The sequence below is a fragment of the Haliotis asinina genome, chromosome 7 (assembly GCF_037392515.1).
Source record: "Haliotis asinina isolate JCU_RB_2024 chromosome 7, JCU_Hal_asi_v2, whole genome shotgun sequence".
NCBI classification, from domain to species: Eukaryota; Metazoa; Mollusca; class Gastropoda; order Lepetellida; family Haliotidae; genus Haliotis; species Haliotis asinina.
Window position 1 is genome coordinate 49,506,485 of NC_090286.1, and position 21,156 is coordinate 49,527,640.

A 21,156-nucleotide genomic window follows, 5' to 3' on the forward strand; every position below is an offset into this window, starting at 1 on the left:
CATCTTCAGTTGTATGCTTTCTTCTGTCGACCAGTGCGTTTGAATCAATACAAATATTGTTAGTAATTATGTAGTCCTTATCAGTCTCTCAGCTGAACATATATCACATACCCAGCTGGATAATATCATAAAATAGTCTTCAATATGGATTCTTACAGCTGATGAAACATAAAAATGCTTTTGTGAATTTCTTCAAACAATTATCTGAAAAGCCTTTTTGAGAACATGTGCCAGACATGGCAACCCATCGATGTTATTTTGTTGGATCCCTGCCATTTATATTGTACCAGCAGGGACATAACAGTTGATACTGCCCAAGCACTTAAAACACTATAGTTCAACGGCGGTCACGGTTATGTTGTTTGTGTCTAGCATGTGTCACACTGAATGCACAACGATCGATAATATCTTTTCCAATCTGATGTTTGATTTATAGTCAATGGCCCATTAGCATAGGGGCGGTGGGGTAGCCTGGTGGTTAAAGCGTTCGCTCGTCACGCCGAAGACCTGGGTTCGATTCCCAACACGTGTTCACGGCAGACTTGAAGCAATTGGGTACACTTCCTGATTCCATTGAAGTATTTAGCTGTAAAATAGCAGGTAATACAACATCAATGATCTTGTACAAAAACTTGGTTAGCACAGGATCAATTTCACATGATGGGTTTGGATTCTATGATAAATTTGCGCAGATACTCGTCACTCACAGGGTGAACACTGGTTCCAGAAATTCAATAGTATGGCGTGGACGATTCATAATCTGCTGGTCCAAGGTTTATCCTAATCTTGTCAATCTTCTCAGTGAAGAAACTGGAGACGTGGACATCAGCAACACTTGACTTCCAGCGACATGACGGGGATATAGAATGATAATGCTTAACTGACCGTTGCAAGTATCACTCGTAAAATTTCAGTTTCTGCAAGTTTGGAATGCCACGAAGTGTGGTCGTTTTCGAAAAGTGTCTATGTAACCGTGAGCCCAAATCAATAAGTGTCAAACGCACTTCCGCCACAGCTATAGCGACTAATTAAATATTCAGGTTTTTCTGCAGCTCTATTTCAAACAGTGTCATAGAGCGGGCGAAGGCTGGCAATCTTTAAATAGAACTGTGTAAATATATTGAACTCATGGTGCCTAACTCAAAATCTGAAACCACTATCTGTCTTTCTGTATTCATTAGGTGTTTTATATCTGACGTTAAATTATCGTATTACGCGCCATGTTAACCATACATGCTTAACTGCACTCTTGATAAGAAATAAAACCTTACGTCTACCACCCACACGCAGCGAAACATAAGCTGTGTTCACCATACCGCTCTCATTTCGTTTTTTATGTGTTTACGTGAACATATGTCATTGTATTTTGAGCTGAACGCTTGTTTTGAAAACAAAGCCGCACATATTTATCCTTTCGGTGTTTGTGAGGTCGTGTAGTTTTAAGCCACCTTTTGCAATATTCCAGCAACATCACGGCATTCTTCTCTCAATCGTTTATACTAACCAGTTAACATAGATAGGGGAGGGGTAGCACAGATGTGACGAATCCACGCCAACAAACATGACCTTGTCCTTCTTGTGAAACCTGATGAATTTATCTATATCGTTGAATTTTTTGTCCCTCTGCTACTCTAAGTAATGCACAGGGCTGGAGGTTCTTAATGGGTTCTAGTTCGACTCCAAGATGTCTCATTCACAGTCTGCGCTGCACTTAAAGGGACCAAGGGCCCCGAGCTGATAATGGACCTAACCTGCCTGACTGTTGTTTCAATTCATTCTTCTTATCTGTAAATAATAATAAAAATGGTGGTGATGATGATGATAATTGATGGACGCGTCGGTACATCATGAAGCAAGACCTATATTCTAACAGTCCTCGATCACCAAGGGTACTGGCGACCTGTTGCGTTCACTAATCCCTAGTTCGGGAGTTTGTACCAGAAGGGCTTAGGGATGGTTCAGAGATTTGTTTTACATTGCTCTGGTCACTCGTCTAGTCACGACATCCAGATATCAAACGCAAAATGTTTTCTGAATTTTCAAAACCTAGGAATATAATTAGTTAATTAGTGTTTTGACAAATTAAAAATTTAATGTTCCATTTTTCTAACACAACTTTTGAATCTGTTACGTTTTTACTTCGTTCTTTCCAGTTATACCTTGGAAATCTAGTGTTACTGGACCGTTGGGAGAAGAGATTATGGTAGGAAGACAGATCTTCTCATCGTATTGATTCACTTCAAGCCACGATGTCGGTAAGGCTGGAGACTGGTGCTTTTAACAGCACATCGACGCCGAACAGATCCGACACATCAAACTTGTCCCAAATGACGCTTTGGTTATCAGGAAACAATACTGCACCTTGGAACATTTCAGGACCAGATCTGATTTCATTTTCTCTGACCCCCTTCACGGCGACAAGTCTGGCTGATTACATCGTACAGATGATACTGGCATTATTAATCGTTCTTGTCAACAGCTTCGTCATGTATATTCTTGCGACAACATCGTCTTTGTACACACCAACGCACTGCATAATCTGGAGCTTGGCGCTGTCAGATTTCGGAATGGGCTTGTCAAGACCCCTTGAAGCTTTACTGGAACTGGGACTGTTAAGAGACTACCGCCTGTGCCTTTTCTCCTATTGTTCAACAGTTGCCCTAAGCTGTGTTTCCATGCAACATTTGACGTTTGTCAGTGTGGACCGATACATTCGCATCAAGCGACCCTTTCATTACAGGGATATTATTTCTAAAAGAAGGGTGTTTTGTCTGACATTGATACTGTGGACCACGTGTTTCTTGTTTTCGTTTACCCCAATGATGGGTCTAAGGAGGAGCGACTTCGACGGGTCATCCTGCAGTGCTGAATACATCATGGAGCCATGGTTCTTTTATCTAGCGGCAGGACTAAGTTTCTTTCTTAGCGGAGTAATTTTAACCTACATATACTTCAAGATATTTCTCATTGCTCGCAGAAAAAGGAAATTCTACGTGTCACGGTGTATCAAGCGAAGATACATGTCCTCGGCTATGAGGAATCTAAAAGCAGCAAAGCTCCTCGCAGTACTTTGCCTGTATTTTATTGTGTCTTGGACACCATTCTTCAGTTTGAGAATCGCTGCCATCTTCACAGGGAGCCGGCGATATGAACCTACACTAGCAGAGAGGGTGGCAGCTACTCTTGCTGTGGGCAATTCTCTTGGGAACCCCATACTTTACGCCTATGGGGAAAGGAACGTGAGGGTTGCCATGAAAAGCTATTTTTCAAGACTGAAATATTCAAAGACTAAAGCATGTTACAGTGACCAAATGTTATATTGAGTGACAGTGTCTCACGACGGAAGAGGCCACAGTGTTCTGTTATATGAATATTCAAACACTGAGGATGCTATATTGTGAGGTTTTTGTGACTATTTACCAGTGTTTTGATGTTTATAAAGATGTTTCTATGTTACGTATTCTGTGAGGAATCAAACAGGTAATCTAATGATGATTACATAATTATAACATTGCATGTTTAATTACATGAAATAGGTGTGAATAATTATCGCTATTTACTTTACATGTAAACAGGTGAAATCCTGTAACCAACTGGTCGATGGTATCAAAGCGTGTTTTCTGTAATTAAAAAACTACTAAATAAAATTTATTTTAATTATGCACTTTGCAATTTCACCTTTGCGCAGCGTTAGTTGGTCTCATCCGAGTGGTTAAAGAACCCGTGTTGTTTTGGGTGAATTTATGGTGGGTAATCTGACGTTAATTTGAAAACTAAGAGTTCAATAAGCATGTGTTACCTGGAAAAAACCTCGGACTAACGTCGTATATAGATCGCGGATTGTAAAGTACGAGAATCGAGAGACGAATAACGCTCCTTGAAGAATGTCCAAAGTGTGCAAGTTGACAGCACAGTCATGGTTGTGTAAGATCAGGAACCATATTTGGATCGAATCGCTGACTCGGACATATGACCAGAGGATCCAGGCACGGCCAACGGAGCTCTTTGCGGTTAATACATCCCAGTAAGTGCAAGCATACGGCTCGATCAATACCTAAATTTATTAAATGATACCCGACTATTAAAAGTACATTTAATTGCCCCAAACCAGCCTTTTTGACAACAGTGCACAATATCTCCCACGAACGAAATTTCAACCAATCAGACCTCCGCGACGTAATGTGAGGTATATCAATGTGGGTTGCAGCAGTATTCACTGTAAATTTCCATGTGTGTGTGTGTGTGTGTGTGTGTGTGTGTGTGTGTGTGTGTGTGTATGTGTGTGCGTCTCTCTCTCTCTCTCTGTTAATTACCTTGTTTATAGGTTTGACTTACAATCATGACAACTGTTCTGAACAATGGAAGCTTTATTTTTTCACAAACTACTGCCATATAATCTTGGCACCTGCTTTGCTTATTTTCCGAGATACAACTTGTTTTCAGTGACAATTCTGTCAAAATCGCTAGTTGACATAATAGTTATAAATCGTTCTGTTACAATCTTTGTCTTGTAAAATCCTTTTGGTAATGATTCAAAAACATATTTAACCGCGAGTTGTCATCTTTTAACTAGAAGAAAATTTATTTTTATTTTTTTTCATGCAGCCTATTTGAGTCTTAAACGAACTTTAGAGTGTGACGCCATGCTTTTAGAAAATGGCGGTGACCTGTAGCGAACATCCACCAGTCTGAGAATAAATGCTGTTTAGGATTGTTTTCGTTGAGTTACAAAATCACTTTCTATTGGTAGTAAAATATGTATTTGATTGATGGACAATGGGACTTTGCATGACATTGCTTATAAGATTACAATTTCACTTTTGGAAGTGAGGTGATTGTCAATATAATACTACTTACAAGGTTATTGTTGCTTCGAACACAACCTCGCTTCCGAGGAAGAAATCGTTACGTTACAAGTTGTGTCATGCAAAATCCTTTTGGTCATTAATCATTTACGACAACTAGTAATTAATTTTGATTTTGTAACCCACTGAAAACAAATCTATAGAGCAGCTTCAATCTTGGAAGCGAGGTAGATGTCCAACCACCCGATTTAATTTTACAGACTTCCAAAACACTCGCTTCGCACTCGCAAACAACATATTTTAGCGCGTTGGTTACGTTAATGACAGGAGATGAGGCGTCACAGCCGGGGACTTAAAATCATTCAGGGTGAACATAAAACAGGACGTTTGGAGTGAGTGATCGAGATAGTTTAGCCTTACGCCGCACTAAGCAATATTTCAGCTATACGGTCTGTAAATAATCGAGTCAGGACCAGACAAACCTGTGATCAGTAACTCATGCTTAACGTAAGAGGCGACTAACCTGATCGGGTGGTCAGGCTCACTGACCTTTAACACATTTCATCGTATCCCAGTTGCGTAGATCGATTATCGTTGGTCACCAGGTTGTCTGATCTGGACTCTTCTATTTACATACAGCCGCCATATAGTTGGAATATTGCTAAGTGATGTAAACCTAGACTCACTCACTCACTCACTCACTCACTCACTCACTCACTCACTCACTCACTCACTCACTCACTCACTCACTCACTAGAGGTATGCCTCCAACAATGTTAACATAAAGGTACAATATCCCATAGACATGTGTTCGAGACCTCCTTTCTTTCCAGCAATCGTATATTTGTATGAAATTTAGCGTTTCTATATTCAGTACCTCGTATCCGTTTCTCTACTGATCATCTACGGTGTTTTTCATAAAGGTGTATAGTCACACTGGTCAGCAGGTCAGCAGACATCTCACGCCCATAGTTGTTGATTAATCTTCGTTTCAACATCATCGTTAGCCAGCTCAGGGGTTGATCCCTCAGCAGCATTTCCAACGAACCTTTGGGCTTCATGATACGAGGGGATGTCAATAAGTTTTGAGCCTTGAGCATTTTTCATACCCAGGTGTCACAGCCTATGGTACGACATTGAAACTTGGGTGTAGCTGATGTGAGATATAAGTTTTGGTATCCTACTCTCAGAAGGTATTGAACAGCTCACATTCACAGAAAGAGACCCCCCTCACAGCAGTGAAAATGAATAAAATTGAGTATAGAGCAGTAATTAAGTTTTCAGTTCTTGAAGGAAACTCGGCGAAGAACATTGAAGAAATGCTTTCAGCAGTTTATGGGAACTCTTCCCCTTCATCTGCTACCATCAAACGATGGGTCAATGAATTTAAGCATGGTAGAGAGAGTCTTGAAGATGACCCCCGTCCAGGTCGCCCAACAACAAGCACTAGTCAGGAAAACATTGACAGAGTGCATAGACTTGTGCTGGAAAATCGTCGAATCACACTTCACGAGTTAGAGGAGACCATAGGCATTTCACACGGATCCATCGAGACAATTATTCATGAACATCTCGTCATGTCTAAGGTGTGCGCAAGATGGGTGCCAAGAATGCTTACAGATGAAATGAAGCAAACAAGGGTCACCATAAGCAACTCCATGCTAACCAGATACAAGAAGAATCCAGAAGCTTTTCACTTTAGGCTAGTAACCTGTGATGAAACCTGGATCCACCACTATGATCCTGAGAGCAAACAAGAATCCATGGAATGGAAACATGTCACTTCTCCCAGGACCAAAAAGTTCAAAGCCTCCAGATCAGTGCTGAAGGTAATGGCGACAGTCTTCTGGGATAGCAAAGGCGTCATCCATATAGATTACTTACCAAAAGGCAGAACAATGAATGAGGAATATTACGCTAACTTGTTGAGGCAAGTGCGACAGTCAATCAAGGAGAAGCGCTGGGGCAAGATCAGACGTGGTATTCTTCTACATCAAGACAATGCTCCAGTACACACCTCTCGCGTTGCAGCCGCTGCTGTCCAGGAATGCGGGTTCGAAATCTTGCCGCATCCCCCCTACTCTCCAGACCTGGCACCAAGTGATTACCATTTGTTCCCAAATCTCAAGAAAAACTTGCGTGGTCGTAGATTTCAGGATGATAATGAGCAATAAGTGCTGCTACTGAGGCTTGGTTTGAGGACCAAAATGGCACCTTCTACAGAGATGGCATCAGCGACTGGTAGAAAAGATGGAGAAAGATGTTGAGAAATAATTGTGGTTCTCATACGTGGGGAGACCTCATTTTCCACGTATAATGAGATTGATATCTAATCAATTTCTATATTTAACAAAAACTCATGTCTGATCTTGGCTTCATAATAGATATTCATAATGAGATAATCAAGCTCTCAGCCATCACAGTGATTCCAGCCAAGATACCAGCCTTATGCTGGATTTTATTAAGGTGACATACCTTTGTGTAATGGTAATTTGCAACACAAGTTGTTACGAGAGTGTATTTCCTATAAATTGTATTACTGATTAAGTGATAATTAGTATTAGGTCACAATGTTTAGAGTTTGAGTGATTGTTATTATGGGTAACATTTCGTATCATAAAAGTTCAGTGCTTTTCGTACTTTGGCAGCAGGCTTTAAGGTAGCGCTTTAGATTTACCTCCCTTTGAGTGCAGCGATGACTTAGCATAAGACCACTGCCACATGCTAATTTGCATATCACATGACCGGACTTTTCTCTTGTTTGTAAACAAACGCGCATATTCATAACTAATTGGTCATAACGCAAGCGATTCGGCTCTGTTTTCATGTCGTTTTACACTGTTAAATATTCGACAACGACTGCGACAGTAAAGTTTATGACAATGCATATTTATGTTTCAAACCGGCTGCATCTGCTCTCCATAAAGCTTCGATGACAGCACGTGGAGCCGTACAACCCATGTAAACAAAGGATCGCTGCGAAAATCGAAATAGTGTTACACGTTTTAGGATATTTTCTTAGTGAAACTAAACCATTTTAACAACGATGCTTAGTTAGATGTGTAGACTCGTCAAACATAAAGAAGTTAAGAAATTGTGTACATAATATCAAATGGACTGTGTGAGATGTCACATCTTTCTGGCCTGTGGCAGAGGTACTTTGCTGGCTCGCCGCATATTGTGCTCGAATGTAGGAACATGAAGTTAGAAACGGATTCGGGATTCGGGATTCGGGATTCGGGATTCGGGATTCGGGATTCGAATCTGAATATTTTTTCAGATTCGGGATTCGAATCCCGAATCTGAATATTTTGTTCGCATTCGGGATTCGAATCCCGAATCTGAAAAAAAATATTCGGATTCGGATCCCGAATCCCGAATCCGTTTCTAACTTCATGTTCCTCTCGAATGTTCAGGAATTAGTGACTTTCTATACTATGCTGGCTCGCCGCATGGAAGGCTCGCTGCGTAGGAGAGTGTGTTTTGATTAGTTTCAATCTGCGTATTTCCAGGAAACTCCGATGGTCTTATTGTGCTCGAATGTTCAGGAATTAGTGATTTTCTATACAAATGCTGGTTATTGTGTTGACGAAGGACGACACACATGGATTAACTGGAGTATATCATTCGGCCATCATCAATCTTCGTCAACGCTTGACCTACATAACCGCTGCATGACCGCTCGCCCTGTCACATTCAGTATAACTGTTTCCCACTCTCGAACCAAGACTTTGGTGAGTGTTTGTTACCCATTACTTAAGGTTTGACTCAGTTGCATTGTACATGAAACCTCTATTGTGAATCTTTGTATCTTGCCTTTGCTTTCTGGTCAATACAAAATATTAAATATTTTAGACTTGTCAGTGCTATATTTTGCTGGTTCTGAGGAGAGTTTCTAACACCTTTTGTCACGCCAAATTATTAACCGTAATAAAGCAATATCAGTCATATTTACAGTCGCCATCTTGGATACTCTGACGTCATGTTTGGGTATCATGTGACTCTAAGTCACCTATAAATAGATCGGTCAAGAATACCGTCGGTGCGGTTAATTTGACTTTCACAAGCAAGGTAGGTTCGAGGGCTACGGCTCCAAGGTTATTTATCAAGTTACAATCTCTGCCCAGGATTTCACAGGGGACTATCGTAATCGTCTTAAGTCGAGACGTACGTTTTTCACTGCCAGTTACATTTGGGATTTAGCTTCATTGTTACTTGTATCACAATTTGACAGCTGTCGGATGTGTGGTCTCCTAAGTATTCATTCCGGGTCACGTGACTTTCGGAATGTGTTGATTACATTATCTGGATCTAGTTCCAGCTTTTGCAAGTTCATACACTTTCAAGGTTCGAAGTTTATTGTACAGTTAATTCAGTAACAGCCCTGGAGTTTGAACGGAGACTGGCATATAGTATTGCAAGAATGCTACAGCCACGAGGACACGCAAGGTATCCTGCCAAGGTGACAGTCCAGATGAGAGTCGGTATCGTGTCGAGACCTCGTATTTTCAGTTTGGTGCTTATACGTCCACACCATATGCGCGCTGTGTTTTCACTATAGCGGTAAATGCCCTAGATTGGCAATATTTCGGGCTATTCTCTTATCCTAAGAGGCATGACAGAACGTAAACCCAGCCACTATAATTGAACTTTATAGCTGTATGCAATTGCAAATATCAGATATGTATACAGCACAAGTACAGGGTGTCTTAGAACGTCTTATAGATAACTTAGAATTACTCTCTAAATATACAATGTCCCCCAGTGAGATCTAGTCCGAACATATCAAAGGGGTACCTGAAGAACGACTAAATGTTTTCCATATTCTTGAGATATGTCAGTTAAAAGCGCAGTTGATTGTGCGGTACCGACTTTGCCATGATCACCTACCAGGTGTTAGCGAGTCAAAAACGCACGCTAAGGCAAGTCAATTGTTCATCAAAAGTACATTGTCACTGGGGTGTGGTACTTAAAAAATGTAGCCACATCGCATGAACCGTTTTGAAATTAAAGCTTCCATAAACCCTAGGATCTTTCAACGCTGACCAAATAACTATTGAAAATGTGCTCTCAAAAGATATGGAATGAAGTAACAGGTCCCTCTCTATACCGACTGTCTTTTTAGGGAGACAACTGATTTTGCATGTGTTTGTGACTTGTATCACCGATGGGTTAGGAAACGCTCACCTTTTCGCGAATGGAGAATATTCTCACTGGCTTGCGGATTCTGCTTTCAGTATCAACAGAATGTCACGATTTCTCTCTCCGTTACATAGACACCGCGTGTTGGGTTAGGTTATGTCGTGCAGAGAGGGCGAGGGCAAGCCCATTCGACAATATTATTTGTAACGTTTTGTTTTTTCCCCAGATATTCGTGTGTGACTTTCAAAAGATATGAAACACGCTTCTCGAACTAAGGGAGAATGGAGAATGGAGAATCTTTATGCCATCCTGACACTTGCGCGATTTTCGTGCCGCAGTACATGCGCACACTTTGGCGTGCCAATGATTAAAGTCTTCGAGAACGAGCGTGAGTGATGTGTGCAGGGTGCAGGGTGCAGGGTGCAGGGTGCAGGGTGCAGGGTGTGTGCCATGCCCTAGAGAAAACATGAAGTTTTAAGGGGATAGTTTAAGGTGAGACATATGTTCTGTCTGGGACCGGAGGTTTCCATCTTTTGCTTGGGTCTCGCATTCTCTTCCCACAGAGGTTACTCCTGTCATATCTTCCTACGTAACCTGTTTTAATACCGCCATATTTCCCGGTCATTGAGAAATCCCCTTGCGGCAAAAAATCGCAACAGGAATTATCTCCCTTGTTACTATCCAATCAGAACACGCGTTAAAAAGACTTGGCTCCAATATGGCGGCCCCCATGGAGTTGGTTCATCAACGTACGAAGGAAAGGAATCGTTATGTCACGTTTAACTGAAAATCGGAAACTGGCAATAGAGAGTGCAGGGATCAATCGCCATGATGTGTTTGTAGTAGCAAAAACTGGTAGTGGCAAGTTTTCCCAATGCATTCGGAAATTACCGGTATCTTGTGAATGATCCTTCTTGAAACAACGTCGCTGATTGCACAAATATATCTGAATACCTCCATTCGCGAGTCAGGAAGATACGACAGGAGTAACCTCTGTGGGAAGAGAATGGGGTCTCGGGGTACAAGGACGTCTTTGAGGGGTTTTCGGGCGTTCTCTTTGTCCATGATGAACGTGACTCACAGGATGTCCAAGTCTTTTCTGAGACCACTAAATACCTTTCTGTACCAACAAACAGACACATTACACATTGTTCATAATTCATTTCAGGATGAACAGTCAAGACGAATGTTCTATTTGATAAATCCCATTGGGGGATTAAATGTGATCTTCTTTTTAATTAAACTCTCGTGTAATTCAGGCTTTTTACTGGATGTGCATATTAACCGGTACTACAGTTTACCGAAATATTACATATTAATACGTATTTTATTCCTCACAAGCCATTAACTCAACACCACACCACACCACATTAGATGCAACTGTCTGCTTGGTTACACAGACAGTGTAGTGATATCTTTCATCTGTTTTTGCACCATTACTTAATGTATCGCGTGATTTTCCCATTATATACACGCGCCCGTTCTGGCAAATACATTGAATTATATCCAAGGACACTATGACCAAGTTCACTATAATAGATGCACTGCAATAGGTGCTTCGTAGTCAGAGTTTCAAATGTGAAACGTTATGCGAAACACGATTGGATCCGTTATTTTCATCTGTTCAGCCACGGGCAAACTGTAACGCAGATGGTGTTGCACAGCATAGAGAATATGACAAGTCTTGTTATATGCGAGCGAAGCGAGCAAATGTTGACAACGCACTTCCCTCGCTTCGGATCAAAAAATATTTTTCATGTCAAACTAAAATATCGCCACCATCAAAGGTACATTCCCATTTCCTCACTTGGTTGTGTTCTCAGATTTCGTACCTCATATTTAATTACTTACGTGAAGTATGTTTTATTCAACATTTTAAGCTCCACTCCTGGTATACAGATCGTTCTTCGCCGCCATTACTCCTGCCAGCTTCCGGTTGAACGGAGTGATGAAGCAGAAATTAAAAAGAAATTCGATTCTTTATTACGTATAGATGGCCATGAGGCCAACAGAACAACATGTGTAAACAGTGAGGTACAAAAAACATACATAAGCGCCACACTGTAAATGTTGATCTTAGTACAATTAATATGATTATATATTCACAACTTTGTTGGTTTCGATTGGAGTACAAACACTTTTAAAAAAAAAAGATACACAGTCTTAAAAGTCTATTTTTATCGCTTGTTTTCATCAATGCAAGAAATATTTGGACATGAGGGTGTGTATGACAATATTCAGGTAAATATCTAGCACGATATTCATTGTAGAGAGCACACACCAGTGTGATATGGAATTTATCTTCTAGATCAGTCACACAAGAAGTACAAAACGCAGTTTCATAAGTTTTGGAATGTCTATAAGAATTAACATTAAATCATGTACATTACAACGAATCTTTGTCAAACCGTAATTTTTTTAGCCAATAGCTTTTAGAATATTTTCAAGAGAATAATCAGTCTGTATTCTTGCATAGAGTGTCAATGATTGGGAAAGGACCACGTGTTGATGCCGCTGTTGGTAATAGATATCTTTTGAGCGCTGTTTAAAATTACCAAGAAAGCATTTCACATTACCTTACATTGTGTGCTATCCACACGTAGCCAAAGCCATATCTAAATAATAACATTCTCACCTTTGATACCCAATTCTCGTCTCCATTATCATCTAGTCTTTTTAACATTTCATAACATTTCCTTGTGTATCTGTATGGCGGTTGGCGTAAGATCCTGATCCAAAACGACAAAAGACTAATATAGGCATAACTTTCAATTGGATAACGACCACATTCTGCCAGCGCGGCTTTACCTGATGTCCTAGAGCCAATCTGTAATACGTATTTACAAAAACTTGTATGCACCCTTTCAACTGGTTTACGTTTTTCCCATCCCCAGAGTTCAGCCCCATATAAAAGTATACTTAGGCTTAATCTTGCCATCAAATAGCTTGAATGCTGCCTCAACTGGGATATTTTGTATTTTGTTGATAAAGCGTTTGACTGGGTAAAGGCCCTTTTCTGCTTGTTGGGAAAGCAGAAATTTACAAGTTCATCAATATACATTATAAATGACACTGGTGACAATGTACACCCTTGTCTTACTCCACATGATGTGTTAAACATACTAGTCATGGTTGTGTTACTGCACCGAACTGAAGCCTTAACATTCTTGTAAATATTTGTTAAAAGGTTATGTACCTTACCATGTATACCTCTTTGGAGCAGCAGATAGAGCAGTTTACTCCTGTTCACTGAATCAAACGCTTTTTCGAAGTCTACAAATATACAGTAGAATTTACCCCTCTTTTTCTAATATATTTGTGAATAATGGAATGTAAAATAAAGGTGTGGTCAGTGGTGGAATATCCCTCCCTAAAACCGGCTTGAGACTCCGAGATAAGACGTTGTGTTTCCACCCAAGACTGTATACGGTCGTTTATAGTGGAAATAAACACTTTACTTATTGTGTCTAATATTGAAATTCCTCGGTAATTCCCTGGATCGTTGTTTACACCAGACTTGAATAAAGGCACTATTAATCCTACATTCCAAGAAGACGGAAAACATCCTGTCTCCAAGATATGGTTAAATAATGGGTTTACAAAGGCAACAAGAGTCTAGAGACCTCCTTAATTGATTCGGCTGGTATACCATCCTCCCCCGGTACCTTACCACTTTTTAACTTTTCGATAGCATGGATAATTTCCTGGTCACTTATACAGCTGGCGATCTCAATATCACTGTTATTACAAAATTCACAGTCATTGGTATTTTGATTAGACAACAACTCAGAAATATGTTCAGCAATGTCATTATTTGCGTTATCGGGGTTTAAAAGATGTTGAAAATATTCATGCCATGTCTTAGGTGAAATCATTTATGGGCAAGCAATATCAAAACAATATCTTTTAATTACTTTCCAAAATCGGGTACAGTTGTGTCAAGAATGGCACCAAGTATATCCCTTTCATATCTAGCTTTCTTTTCACTAGATAATTTCTGAAATTGTGTTTTAACGTCAAGGTATTTTCTACAATGCTCACCGTTATTTGTTTTTCTAAATTTATTCAGGAGCTTGAACTTATACCTCTTAAGTTGCTCACATTCTCGATCGAACCACTTGGGTTGGGGTTTATATTGCGTGTTGTTGATATTCAGAGTGGCTATTTTGTTATATTTTGAACTATCCTTATTTGCAGCGTTAAAACACTCACTAAATAATTGATTTAATACGTGTGTGACTTTATCTATGTCTTTATTCAAATGGTCAAAAAAAGAGCAACGAATATTTGTCAATTACACTAGATAAATACTGATGGAACTCACCACGCACTGTCTCTCCATATGAATCTGTTCACGTGCTCTACCCGAGTATGAGGCGCGCGTGCGTGGGGCGAGTCACGTGGTATACCTGAGTGAGAGATTAAACTCACCTCCACTGTCAGTGGTAAATGGTCTGATTCACTCCTAGATAAAATTCTAAAATCGGTTATATTTGTGTATAAATCAGATGATACTATACACTAGTCGGTGACACTATTTCCTTGCTGACTAGAAAAAGTGATATCTCCTGATCTATCATTTCCAGCCCTACCATTTAAGATATGCATATTTAAGTTGCGACATATTGATAGCAGTTGTTTCCCTTCATCATTTATCACATCTTAGAAGATCGTAAGATATCAAAACCATCAATGCCATATTCCAATTCGTCAAGAGGCAGATAAGACGGGTCATCGTTTTGAATGAAACATTGCTCACTACCAGTTCGTGCGTTCATATCTTCAGAAAGAAAGAAAGTAGCCGAGGGGTATTCTGTTGATAGGGTCAACAACAGGTCCAGTCCAACAGGTCCATACCACGTAATTCGTGAAAACTGTTAACAGATGCCCCAGAGTTTGTGACATATACGAATCCAAAGATAACTTGTTTATCAAAGCTGGTGTGTAAAAATGACTAACAGTCTGTCCATTTGGTATGCAATCCACTAAACCTGTGGACAATGGAGTTATCGACGTAAACTGCAATACCCCCGCTATAGCGTCCTCGTCCAAAGCGACGTTGTCTCACACATTGGAAACAAGTATAATCTGTAAACAGATTTTCAAAATCTGTAGTGTTTCGGGCCCAAGTCTCTATGAAACAAATAATATTATAATTTGTAATTTCTGTCCGGATTTTAGAGTAAAGTCCGTTGATATTCCATGTAAGCAACTTTAAAGATTGTGGACGATTAGAGTCTAATATTGTACTGATTTGTGTTTGTTCAGTAGCCTGGCCTCGGCCGCACCCCTAGGTCTCCTGAACACTGTCATTCAGGGCATCCTCGGTGTTGGCTTGTCGTTGGCTACGTGGAGACCTGTCCCGGGTCCCGATAGTCTGAGTGTCGGTTGTATCCCGAGTGTTGTCAAAGGGACGTTGCCGTGTCCCTATCTGAACTTAACTTACTCCAATCATAAGCATAAACATCGTCATTCACCATCAGCTTGTTATAGGATATGTAACAATCGTCACCATTTTCCCTGTAGTACTTTACAAACTCTCCAAGCTGCCTGCGTGTTTCTCTCACTGCTTGTGTATAGTCGCGTGACACTCTGTATGTTTTGTTGCCGCGTAGCTCATCTCTAGCAACTTGATACACACGCTCCTTGTCTTTATACGATGAAAACAGTACTATGATAGGACGTGGTTTCCTCTTCGTAGGTAGCCTGTGAGTTCGCTCTATGTGGGTATTACGGACCTCGACCTCACTCATATGTAGTTCAACAGGAAGTTTTTAACTTTGTCTTTCGAGCTTGACCACGTTTCATTTTTTTCTTCGTCCTTCATTCCGAAAACTATAAGGTTGTTTCTCCTTAATTGTGACTCTAATTTTTCGACTCTATCTGACAAATTAAAAAGAAAAGCAATGTACCATATTGTCTTATCTGTCAATTTATTTGTCTTATCTGTCGTCTCTATTGTTAGAATTTTCGTAACATTTATGAAACCATACATACATGAAAACACTTCTGGCGTAATGGGCGAATGAGGCAGGGGAGGTAATTGTAAGTATTCCATATGGAATAATACCCCCTGGTCCTTCACTCAGTTGAACCAGAAGCTGGAAGGGGAATGGAGGCGATCTGATGTGATGTGCCATGTGATGCGCTTAAAATGCTGAACAAAAACATTTCACGTGATTAACTGTTCAATATGAGAGCACAACCAAGTAAAGAAATGGGTGTATACCTTTGATGGTGGCGATATTTTCTTTTGACATGAAACATATTTTTCGAACAGAAGCGAGGAAAGTACGTTGCCAACCTTGACGCACAAGTAAGAAGATTGGGAATTGTCTCTTTAGTGCGCAACGCATCTGCGCTACAGTTTGCCTGTGTAATGTTTGCCAGAAGCAATGAAAGGCCTTGGCTTTCGTTCGTAAAGAGTTTGAGAAACATTCAACAAATATCATATCGGTCATCAATGTCTTACATACCGATGAGTAGGAAACACATGCTAAAAACCCCTGGTATAATTCGTAGGAACTTGACGGTTACTCTCTAAGTTACAGCCTTAGTGAATGAATACTTAGTCTTTATTTCGATGTGACCAAGCCTGTCCAGAGAAAACAGAAAATAGTTTGCCTGCAATTGTACAATCGAAAATATTTATATTGAAGACAAAAGAACAAATAATTATGTCCATGACTGCAAGGCAGAATATAATGTGATTCAGTCTGTCTGGAGACTGTTGAGTGTCTGTTGTGACATATCTGTCTACTTATTCCACACATCGTATGTTATATTGTTACTGTCCTCATTTTTCTGGCCTCGCAGTCATTTCCTCATATTTTACATTGGTATACGCTGACGATCCCTGAGTTCTGTCGCTACCAATGGCGAGGGTGTTAGCATAAATCTGACCTCGTGACTTCCGGTTCCGGTTTGTCATGCCTCCAATCAACTCGTGATTCTCGTAGTTCCTTCTGGTCTCTTCGTCCTGGAAATCAGAACCCCAGCTGAAGACGCTGGCGGCGTCCCTGATAGCTCTTGACGCTTCGTCTCTATCGAGTCGTCGTAGATGTATTTGGGGGTCTTCAGATTGGTAGAAATCCGATGACGCCTCGATGTCAATGACTTTCTCAGTCCTCCTGTGGGAAACATAGTTTTTGTTTAACGCTGCATGTTCGTGTTAATAATGTCGGATACAAAATCTTGTTGACAGGCGATTGCCTTCCATTGTACCCTGAGGTTATGGTCAATCGAGTACATATCTAAACCCACCGCGATACAGCTGCTGCTGGTGGTAACGGCGTAAAACAGCATTCACTTTCGAGTGTTCGCGTATAAGCAGAAATCTGCGTTTTTCACGCAAAAATATAACAAAAACACGCAAAGATATAATGGAAATGAAAAGTACCATCTTTTAACGTATTGTGAACAGGCCGTTTATGTGTCACGCTGATGGTTCCTAGTTCTGTCAGGTGTGGATCTGGACTATACCACAGCGAGGCTCGTGGCGTAAAACAACATGCAGTGAATATTGTCAATGCTCACCGCTTCCGTACGAAGTGCCAGACACACACAACGAGACTAAGGAGAAGGATAGCTCCCACTATTGAGGCGGAGATGATCGCAATTTTAACCACATATGGCATAAGATGTCCATCTGCACGAAAGAAAGTTTAGAAATCATATCATTATGCACACACGCAATATTGCAATATATTTTACAGGGGGTGGTGGACTTCACTGCATATATATTAGGAATTTAAACTAGGCATTTGGCATGACGACCGAACGCTTTAACCAGTAGTTTCTAGTTTACACTGGTCATCCGAAAACCTGGTTTCGATTCCACCACTGGGGCAATATACTGCCCTTCCGCCCTCAAAACAGAAAACTAACTCTAACTGTTGTAAATGAACAGCATTCAAATTGAACAAAAAATCCGACACCCTTCCCGAACCAAACACTAACACACATGCGCGCGCATCTACACACACACATTACACATAATATTGATGATGTACAAGCAATGTAAAGTATGAATCAAGTGGGATTTTGAGGTATGAAACATTGGTTGCTTTGGATATGTGATCGTGACTCGACATAAGTAAAAGTGACGAGGCCATTACAAGCTAGTTATCTAACAGATTCCCAACGTCTATATCATGAATCACTACCGCACAAGACATACGAAACTCTGTACCGTCTGCGCAGTTCGCCCCAGCTGTGTCAGTGCAACTAATTCCGGTACTTATTGGCGTGGACATCCGGTTTGCTTGAGCTGTAAGAGACAACGGCAGTCAAGGGATGACAACAATCACAGACGGAAATATGTATGACAATAAACATCGTTCGCTGTAGACAAATGTATTTCTGGGTGTGGATGGTGGACACTCCTACGCTGCAGAGACGATGTACGCACGAAGACGACCTCAGCTTATGGGAACTAAATTCACGATTTATTGTTTGGAAAAGCATGCTGACGGAACGTATTTTAATTATAGATAAGTGAAAGAAGGAAGTGTTGATGAACAATGTAAACACGGTTTCATATTGATGAGCCGATTATATGTACTATGAGTCTATATATACTCCGCCAGTTAGTATTTCTGTTTAACGACACTAGAATAACACTGGCGTGACTGGGTTATATCATCATCAAACAATTGATATAAACACGGATGGCACAAGGGGATATATCATCTACAACGAGTGCATTTAAACACAAATGGGCACATTGGGTTATGTCATCTCTAACAGGTGGATATAAACACAGATGTGACTGTTGGTTATATAATCTCTAACAGGTGGATATAAACAGATGAGACCGTGGGTTATATCATCTCTAAGGGGTGGATATAAACGCTCTGGAACCATTGGCCACATAATCACAAGACACAAATACCGAAAGGACCTTTGGTTTTAGTTCAAATCATTCTTTTTTTATATAACATTGATGGTATTGCCACGCCGCTTTCGGCAATTTGGGGGAATCGAACTTCAGGTTCGGCGTGAACGCGTTGACTACTGGTAGCCTAGTGGTAAAAGCGTTCGCTCGTCACGCTTGCAACACATGTTCGATTCCAAACATGGGTACAATGTATGAAGCGCATTTCTGGTGCCCTCTTGTTGCCAGAATATTGCTAAAAGCGGCGTAAAACTAATCTCACTCACTCCTCCCATTCGCTACAGATACTAATTATAAGTGCAGACAAGAAGAGAATGGTTGTCTAAGCCTGGTAAGTATTAACATGTAAGCTTGACATAAATACTACCTCATTAGTAAATTACTCATTTTGCCACCATAAAATGACTATTTAACAGCATTAAATTCCGACCTGAAACGACTCTTACCTGATAGTGTTGTGATTCCAGTTGAAGGCGAACACAAGGTAACAGCGATCACCGAATATATGACATATTGTGGCATGACAGATGTGCAGTGTGTTTATCAACTGATGTCCATGACTAATGAAGATCGTCGATCTGGACATTTAGCGTGAGACGGAAACAAGGCGGCTATGGAGCAATGTTGCATTTTGTTGAATGTTAACTTTTGAAACCACTATTTCTCAACAATATAACGGCAATTTAAAGTCAGCATGTTTCTGGCTTCAGTTTTACTGCCTCTGCAAGCGCGTGGACGGTGGAGTAGCCTAGTGGTTAAAGCTTTGACTCATCACGCCGAAGACCCGGGTTCCATTTTCCACATGGGAACAATGTGTGAAGCCCATTTCTGGAGTCCCCTGCAGCGATATTGCTGGAATATTGCTAAAAGCTTCGTAAAAACGGCCACTCACTAACTGACTTAGATCACGCGTAATAAATAGGACAAACCAGATACGCAATTGATGATGTATATTTATCATGGGCATTTTGAAAATACAACACAAAAACGTGTCAGATGGATAGGTACCGTCTTTTACAACTCTAAGTACTGTATCATGATGTACATAGTACTAACTACTTCAACATGTCTTTTCGCCATGATGAAATTATTATTCTCTGTTTGTGTATCTGCTTCTATAAACGGTTTCGGCAACAATCAGTAGTGAGAGCAATAACCAAAACGCACCAAAAGGAAGTCTCGTTCCGGTGATGTTTGCTTCCTAGTTCTAGGTCCCTCTTGACCTTACAGTGTTTCCCCGAAATAGACACAGTTACGACATTAATGGATATCAACAGAAAGTATTAAAATGCAACTTACAAGTTTCAAGAAACATTATTTAAAGAATTACATTAGCTTTACCTGTGGCGACTGTAGAAAACAGAGGAATTCTTATTGTATATCCAACCCACATCAGGAAGATTCCCTCCATTTTGAGCGGTTATAGTTACTTTCATATTAAAGTGTCTGCACAAGTTTACACCCCACGTATACTTGATCACACGCGGGAGAACAATCCGTAAAAAAACAACCAAATGCTATATTTCCTTTCTATAAATGACAGGCGGTGGGTAACAGAAGGGTTCAAGCGTAGCTCGTCACGCCGATGACCCGGGTTCGATTCCCCACAAGGGTATACGTATGAAGCTCATTTCAGCTGTCCCCCGCTACAGGAATATTGCTAAAAGCGGTGTAAAAGCGTACTCACTCACTTCTATTAAGAAAGTTGTACTATCGCCACCTTAATACAAGCAGACTATCATTATAATTTTTCAATTGAAGAAGCGGAAATCGATGTCCGTTCTTTTAATGGCCATCGATGTTAGGTGCGGACACAGCTTTTTGAGAAGATGGAGTTGGTGTGTGTGCACTCTACTAATACACACACTAACAAGGCCTTTAAATATTTTGCACGATATTCAAATTTCACTATAGGATTATTTGCCAACACCGGTCGCTTCGGCTCATCTTGTCGAAACATCAAACCTTGTCTCCATTACCACCAGTCGGACGTTTCTGTAACGTTTAGCCAAGTTGCGAACACATGCATACAATGGGAGGTAACTCTTGACGCTTTAATCTGCTGTGTCCCACCCAACACTACGAACTCATACAGCTTGGCTGATCTCCAAGAGAAAACTGAAAAGAGCAGCATTATCCATCATCAGAAAATGTGCATCGTGGATACGAGGAAGAGACACACAGTGCAAACTGTGTGACAGAGTATGTGCAGATCTCCTGATTCATGGTGTATCTCAATGTGAATCGGCCAAAGGGATATCCTGTGGTCTGACATCAGTTGTGTTGGTTCCAGTGAGATAAGCGTATGTCTTC

At 40.6% G+C, this 21,156-nt stretch overlaps 1 pseudogene; it reads right to left on the reverse strand.

Moving 5' to 3' along the window:
- Positions 1-16,658: 16,658 nt before the first annotated feature.
- LOC137291826 (uncharacterized) lies at positions 16,659-19,429 on the reverse strand (annotated as a pseudogene).
- Between the last annotated feature and the right edge of the window lie 1,727 nt (positions 19,430-21,156).